Here is a 6,406-nt window from a genome sequence, read left to right on the forward strand (position 1 = left end):
CATTTCAACTTTGGTGAATCTGGCAATTATGTGTCTTGGAGTTGCTCTTCTGGAGGAGTATCTTTGTGGCGTTCTCTGTATTTCCTGAATTTGAATGTTGGCCTGCCCTACTAGGTTGGGGAAGTTCTCCTGGATGATATCCTGAAGAGTGTTTTCCAACTTGGTTCCATTTTCCCCCTCACTTTCAGGCACCCCAATCAGACGTAGATTTGGTCTTTTTACATAATCCCATACTTCTTGCAGGCTTTGTTCATTTCTTTTTCTTCTTTTTTCTTTTGGTTTTCTCTTCTCGCTTCATTTCATTCATTTGATCCTCAATCGCTGATACTCTTTCTTCCAGTTGATCGAGTCGGTTACTGAAGCTTGTGCATTTGTCACGTATTTCTCGTGTCATGGTTTTCATCTCTGTCATTTCGTTTATGATCTTCTCTGCATTAATTAATCTAGCTGTCAATTCTTCCACTTTTTTTTCAAGATTTTTAGTTTCTTTGCGCTGGGTACGTAATTCCTCCTTTAGCTCTGAGAGGTTTGATGGTGAATGAAGCCTTCTTCTCTCATCTCGTCAAAGTCATTCTCTGACCAGCTTTGATCCGTTGCTGGCGATGGGCTGCGCTCCTTTGCAGGGGGAGATGCGCTCTTATTTTTTGAATTTCCAGCTTTTCTGCCCTGCTTCTTCCCCATCTTTGTGGTTTTATCTGTCTCTGGACTTTGATGATGGTGACGTACTGATGGGGTTTTGGTATAGGTGTCCTTCCTGTTTGATAGTTTTCCGTCTGACAGTCAGAAGGACTGTCTGTTGGTCTGTTGGAGATTGCTTGAGGTCCACTCCAGACCCTGTTTGCCTGGGTATCAGCAGCAGAGGTTGCCGAAGATAGAATATTGCTGAACAGCGAGTGTACCTGTCTGATTCTTTCTTTGGAAGTTTCCTCTCAGGGGTGACGCCACCCTGTGAGGTGTGGGGTGTCAGACTGCCCCTAGTGGGGGATGTCTCCCAGCTAGGCTACTCAGGGGTCAGGGACCCACCTGAGCAGGCAGTCTGTCCGTTCTCGGATCTCAACCTCCGCGTTAGGAGATCCACGGCTCTCCCCAAAGCTGTCAGACAGAGTCGTTCGCGTCTGCACCGCCCCCGCTCTTTCCCCTAATGGGCTGCAGCTGTGCGCTGTCCGCAGAGGTAGAGTCTACAGAGACAGGCAGGCTTCCTTGAGCTGCTGTGAGCTCCACCCAGTTCGAGCTTCCCAGCGGCTTTGTTTACCTACTTAAGCCTCAGCAATGGCGGGTGCCCCTCCCCCAGCCTCGCTGCTGCCTTGCAGATAGATCGCCGCAGACGGCTGTGTTAGCAGTGAGGGAGGTTCCGTGGGCGTGGGACCCTCCCGGCCAGGTGTGGGATATATTCTCCTGGTGTGCCTGTTTCCTTAAAGCGCAGTATTGGGGTGGGAGTTACCCGATTTTCCAGGTGTTGTGTGTCTCAGTTCCCCTGGCTAGGAAAAAGGGATTCCTTTCCCCCTTGCGCTTCCAGGTGAGGCGATGCCTCGCCCTGCTTCAGCTCACGCTGGTCAGGCTGCAGCAGCTGACCAGCACCGATTGTCCGGCACTCCCTAGCGAGATGACCCCAGTACCTCAGTTGAAAACGCAGAAATCACCGGTCTTCTGTGTCGCTCGCGCTGGGAGTTGGAGACTGGAGCTGCTCCTATTCGGCCATCTTGCTCCGCCCCCCCAGAAATAACTATATTCAAAATTTAAAGGAGACATATTCAAAGTCAAAAATTGTCCCTGTGGATTTTACTAGGAGCATTGGTTCTCTTTCACCAGTTCAGATGACCGATAGCATATACCATAAAAACATGAGAAGAAAATAATGCATCTGTGAGGTTTCTTCTTTATCAGGCCATCTTCTGATCATTTTACATATATTTTTTCATTGAATTATTATCATTGTCTCATAATGTAGATTACATTATCCCTATTGTCTGGAGAGAAAACAGACTCAGAAGATTAAACTTTGTGTAAAATCACATAACGAATCAGTCATTGGGACATACTTCAAACTCAGATTTTTATATCTAAGTTCACCTAGAACATTAAAAAATACATATATTAACAATTGTAGGCTAATATACTTATAAAAATCCAAAAGTACCTGCAGTAGTTTGTTAAAGTGTACTCTTGTAATAAATAGGGTAACACAAAATATACAAAATAATATTGTATTAAATTATACCCTTCTGATCATTCAACTTTTTGAAAACAAATGAAGTGAGGCATAGATTTCTCAGTAAAAAAAACTCTGGCATGCTTAATAAAGTAACCAATGTTATCTCAATGAACACAAAATATAAGAACATTCTTCTTTCAGTGGGCATCTGGCAACTTGTAAGGGAAATCAGGAAGCTGGGTCACTGTATAGTAAATTATTTAAAATTCAAATATATTCGCTTCACATCATAGCCTGAAACAAATTCCAGATGTGTTAAAAAGTAGATTTTACTGAAAATTAAGTCAAAGAAAAAAGAAAATTATATTGATATTTATCAAACCTCCAACAAAGAAATTATTTTCAATTCTTTGAATATGTAAAAAATGCACAAAGGAAAATATCAGTAAATAGTACCATAACATTTAAAATGTGAATATAAAAAAATTTTAAAGTTAAACTGAGAAATTTTCCAACAAATGTAGTATTGGTTTAATGACTTGATTTTATTTTTATGCATGTGAAAGATGCATGTGAAACATTCAAACTTCCGATAGAAAAGTCACTAATAATATGACAGATACATGGATAAGGGTTTAAACAGATAATTGACATTTAAAGGAAACAGAATTATCAAATACAGATTTGAGAATGTAAGAACTTTCTTGTAACCAGAAAATGTAGATTAAAGCAAGTACCATTTGACATATAGAACTACAAAAATAAATAAGTAAATAAATATCTAACATGCTGGTGAAAGTATAGTGAACTTACTATCCCATTCATTCTTGATGACAACATAAATGAGTATAATTCTTCTAGAAAGCAATTTGACAAATACCTTGTTAAAGGCAGTCCCAGTCCTTGGAATCTAGCCTAATGAAATCAGTCAAAATACTGAAAAAGTTACATATATGAAGGTATAGCATTACACTACGAACAATTTGAAGCACCCCAATGTCTACTAGTGGGGGAAGGTTTTAGTATATTATCACTGGTCCACTAGATAAAATTTATGACTGTATTTAGAATATTAATTGTAACTACTGTTAAAGAATAAAGACAGGCCAGACATGGTGGCTCATGCCTGTAATCCCAGCACTTTGGGAGGCCGAGGCGGACGGATCACCTGAGGTCAGGAGTTGAGACCAACCTGGCCAACATGGTGAAACCCTGTCTCTACTAAAAAAAAAATACAAAAATTAGCCAGGTATGATGGGGAACTCCTGTAATTCCAGCTACTCAGGAGGCTGAGGCAGGAGAATTGCTTGAACCTGAGAGGTAGAGTTTGCAGTGAGCAGAGATGGTACCACTGTACTCCAGCCAGGGCGACAGAACGAGACTCTGTCTCAAAAAGAAATAATAAAGAATGAAGACAATTATAATACTTAAACTTTGTATTTATTGATGCAACAAATATGGATATGTTTGTTATAAGTATACATTTTAAATTGTTTCCAAATAACTGGAGTGGATAACATTAAAATCCTAATAACAGTTAAATTTTGAATTCACTTTTAACATTTGTCCTATTTTTATAATTTTATTTTTAAAATATTTTCTGGGGTGGGCTTCTCTCTCTCTCTCTCTCTCTCTCTCTCTCTCTCTCTCCTCTCTGTGTGTGTGTATGTGTGTGTATATATATATGTGTGTGTGTATATATATATATTTTGTTTGTTTGTTTGTTTGTTTTGAGACAAAGTCTCACTCTATTACCCAGGTTGGAGTGCAATGGTGCAATCTCGGATCGCTGCAACCACTGCCTCCAGATTCAAGCAATTCTCCTGCCTCAGCCTCCTGAGTAGCTGGGATTACAGGCATGTGCCACCACACCTGGCTAATTTTTTAATTTTTAGTAGAGACAGGGTTTTGCTATGTTGGCCAGGCTGGTGTTGAACTCCTGGCCTCAAGTGATTCTCCTGCCTCGGCCTCCCAAAGTGCTGGGATTACAGGGGTAAGCCACCACGCCCAGCCTACATGTATATATTTTTAAAGAGGTTACATATCAAGACTGTGTTAGAACTGATATGCCAAATGTTGGGATAAGAAATAGCATGATCAAGATGAATAGGTGACAAACAATAAAAGTCAAAACATAAACACTAGGCCGGACGTGGTGGTTCATGCCTATAATGCCAGCACTTTGTGAGGCCAAGGCAGATGGGTCTCCTGGGGTCAGGAGTTCAAGACTAGCCTGGCCAACATCGTGAAACCCTATCTCTACTAAAAACACAAAATTAGGGCTGGGCGCGGTGGGTCACGTCTGTAATCCCAGCACTTTGAGAGGCCGAGGCAGGCAGATCACTTGAGTCCAGGAGTTCGAGACCAGCCTGGCCAACATGGTGGAACCCCATCTCTACTAAAACTACAAAAAATCGCCGGGCATGGTGGTACACGCCTTTCTAATCCCAGCTACTCAGGAGGTTGAGGCAGTAGAATCACTTGAACTTGGAGGCAGAGGTTGCAGTGAGCTGAGATCATGCTACTGCACTCCAACCTGGACAATGGAGTGAGACGTTGTCTCAAAAAAAAAAAAAAAAAACAGATAGCTGGGCATGGTGGTGGTTTATCAGGTAAACACAGCATTATGATGCATGCAGTCACAGTTAAGTAATATCTAATAATATAAATAATTTATGTTAAATTCACTTATACCATCTAGTGTCATATAGGGTAATGCCCCCAACTTTGCAAACGGATGTTTTTCAATAAAGAAATTAGAAAATTGTCCTGAGAAAGTTATCACTTTGGCTGGACTCACTAATGCCATCTTCAAAGGCTTCCTATGATAACTGACAAACTGGAAGAGGACATCAGCAGCTCTATAACCAATAGCACAGGTGCCAGTAGACCCTTGGTCATCCTAATCAGTGTGACCCTTTTATTGGAAAAGGTGGTTGCAAAATCAAGGAAATATGAGAGAGTGTAGAGGCTCAGGTGCAGCTGACAGAGGATATGCTCCCAACTCAACTGAGTGGGCCATCACTATTGCTAACACTCTGCAATCCATAATTGAGTGTGTCAAACAGACATGCATAGTCATGCTGGAGTCTCTCCCAGTACCCCAGGAAGGGCATGACTATCCCTTACCAGCCCAAGCCATTATTGAGTTCTCTGGTCATCTTTGCAGGTGGTAAGGACAAGTATATCACAAGCAGCAACAGCGTGAGCTTTCCCTACACCACCCTGTCCATGTGCTTCAATGCTTATCTGGAGGGATCACCTCTAGAGTTGACTAAGCTGCACCAGTGGGCAATGCAACAGGCTTATTTTCCCACGACTCATGGCGACACTGGATTCAGTGCAGGTTTGGATGCATCTGCTCCAACTACTTCTCATAAACTCACCATTCCAAATCATTTGATTGGCTGAATAATTTCAGACATCAAGGCACCCAAATCAAGGAGATTCCTCCGAAGTGTGGGGTGCAGATCAAAATTTTGAACCCAGTGGAAGGATCTACTGATAGCAGGTTACAATCACTGGATCTGCTGCCAGCATTAGTCTAGTTCAATATCTAATAAATGTCAGGCTTTCCTCTGAGACAGGTGGCATGGGGAGCAGCTAAAATAATGTAGATTCATCCATAATATCTTTCTGCTGTTCACCACCATTCATGATCCATCTGTTCTGAACAGTGATTCCAGTTTTTAATAGTTTGTAAATTTTCTATTTCTACACTCTATTATCCACTCATGATTTTTAATTAAAGCCTTTTAATTCCTTTAAAAAATAGAAAGTTCCAAGTCTTTGCTATTGTGAATAGTGCCGCAATAAACATACATATGCATGTGTCTTTATAGCAGCATGATTTATAATCCTTTGGGTATATACCCAGTAGTGGGATGACTGGGTCATATGGTACATCTAGTTCTAGATCCTTGAGGAATCGCCATACTGTTTTCCATAATGGTTGAACTAGTTTACAATCCCACCAACAGTGTAAAAGTGTTCCTATTTCTCCACGTCCTCTCCAGCACCTGTTGTTTCCTAACTTTTGAATGATTGCCATTCTAACTGGTGTGAGATGGTATCTCATTGTGGTTTTGATTTGCAGCTCTCTGATGGCCAGTGATGATGAGCATTTTTTCATGTGTCTGTTGGCTGTATGAATGTCTTCTTTTGAGAAATGTCTGTTCATATCCTTTGCCCACTTTTTGATGGGGTTGTTTGTCTTTATCTTGTAAATGCGTTTGAGTTCTTTGTAGGTTCTGG

General features: G+C 41.2%; 1 pseudogene; it reads left to right on the forward strand.

Moving 5' to 3' along the window:
• LOC117066037 overlaps positions 1 to 5,759 on the forward strand; it is a 156,893-nt pseudogene extending 151,134 nt beyond the window's left edge.
• The last annotated feature ends 647 nt before the right edge of the window (positions 5,760 to 6,406 follow it).

Source organism: Trachypithecus francoisi, unplaced genomic scaffold, assembly GCF_009764315.1.
Source record: "Trachypithecus francoisi isolate TF-2019V2 unplaced genomic scaffold, Tfra_2.0 Lachesis_group2, whole genome shotgun sequence".
NCBI lineage: Eukaryota > Metazoa > Chordata > Mammalia > Primates > Cercopithecidae > Trachypithecus > Trachypithecus francoisi.